The sequence below is a fragment of the Cyrtonyx montezumae genome, unplaced genomic scaffold, assembly GCF_038088225.1.
Source record: "Cyrtonyx montezumae isolate F1298 unplaced genomic scaffold, pur_monq_1.0 scaffold_22, whole genome shotgun sequence".
In the NCBI taxonomy this organism is placed as follows: Eukaryota; Metazoa; Chordata; class Aves; order Galliformes; family Odontophoridae; genus Cyrtonyx; species Cyrtonyx montezumae.
This window is the reverse complement of record NW_027071959.1, coordinates 12501-14262: the sequence shown is the minus strand read 5'-3', so window position 1 is coordinate 14262 and position 1762 is coordinate 12501.

The following is a 1762-nucleotide window of genomic DNA, read 5'->3' as shown; positions in this document are numbered from 1 at the left end:
CTCCGACGGAGTCGAGCGCTCCGAGGAGGCGCCGCGAGGGCGCTGCCGGGTCGGCTTGCCGTCTGCGGCTAGGTCTACCCGGCGTCAGGTTCTCTTGGTCTTCGCGGCCTGGGTGGGGGGGGGTGGTGGCGCTGTTGCTCCGGAGGTCCCAGAGGCGTCGCTGTCGTTTTGTGCCTCCAGTTACGTCTAGGTAAAGCCCGGCTTGTGTCCGAGCAGGCGCCGGTAGTCGGCGCCCGAGTTGCGCGACTCTTTTTTCTGGATGCCTTTCCTGTCCGTCTATAGGAGAGAGTGCGTACTCTGCTCCGGAGACGGCGATGTGCGGGCGCTCACGGGCGAGTTTGGCCGGCTGGCGAGGAAGTTTGGCGGCGGCGGCGGTTTTCTCAAGCGCCGGTTCTTCGTTCGATCGGGTCCGGTGGTGTTGGTCGGTGTCACCCCTCCCCGTCCCCGCCGTTCCGAGAACTGAGGGTTGCGGCCACGAGCGAAAAAAAGCCGGAGAAGGCGACAGTGAGAAGGGATCGTAGCCGGCTCCCGCGGCACCAGGGCAAACGCTGGCGAGGAAACGAGCGGGCCAGAGAGAAAAAAAAAAAAACAGAAGGGCACGGGCCGGTCCGCCGGCCCCTCGAATGCGCGCAGGGGGGAGTCCCCGGCGGCTACGAAAAGCGGTGGTGGTGGGTGTCCCAGGGCGCTCGGTGAAGAGCCGGGACCCCGAGCTCGTTGGTCGTGGTGGCGGCGCCTCGTTTTTTTTGCACCTCATCCTCACCCGCACGCAGGAGCCCATCTGATCCCCAGGCGCTCCTCGGGCACGTCGGAGAGGCTTCCCGGCGGGCTGGCTCAATCCCGCTCCCCGACTCGCTCGGGGTAGCGTGGGGCGGGCTGGTGTTCAGGCACGGGCGAGCACCTCTCGCGGTACGTTGTCCACGCACACCCGCCTGCACAGCGTTGCGGGGTCTTTCCGCCGCTTCACAGGAAGGGCTCGCGCCTTCCGCCTTGCAGACCTTCCTTCCATCGATCGATGAGGCCACTCGGGTCGCGTCGGAGAGGGCCCCCGGCGGCTCGGCGCTTCGGCGTCCGGTGTTCAGGCACGGGCGGCCTCCTCTCCAGTTCGCTTCCCGTAGCACGCGAGGTGAAACGTGCCTCGTCCGCTGGAGCGAGAGCGGCGGTGGCTTTGGCGGCTTTGGGGCACTCAGCCCGGGCTGCGCTCGCTCGTCCGCCCGCCCTCTCGGCTCCCAGGGACGGGCTCGTCCGACCGAAGCCGGCTGTGTGACTGCCGAGCGGCCCCGCGAGCCGCAGGTGTACCGCGTTTGTGGTGCGAGGTGCCGGCGTCTGCCTCGGTTCGGGGTCCGTCGGGTGCCGGCCGCGAGCAGCCACGCGGCGGGGTGGCAAACGAGGGGGAAAACCGGAAAGCAAAAGAAAGAAGAGGCGAATAAGTTGGGGGCTGCGCGCGGGCGAGCCCAGAGCCTCTGCGCGGCGCGTCCCACGATCGTAACGCTGCCTCGGGGGTCCGTCCCCTCTGCCTATTACGGGCCGCCGCAGACCCAGGTCGGTTTCCCTGCCGCGTCCCCGCCCGCTGCGGAGCGTGCCGCCCCGGGAAAGGGTCCTCGAGCCGAGGGGTCGCGCCCGCCTCGAGGTCGCGTTCTCCTCTAGCACGTCCGTCGTCGGCCGGGCCGGGGAGTTTCTCCCAGCGCCCCGTCCGCTTCGCCGCCGGCCTCGGAGGGCGGGTCAGCCCCGGCCGGGCGGTGCCGTGTCGCGCGCGCTTCCGTCC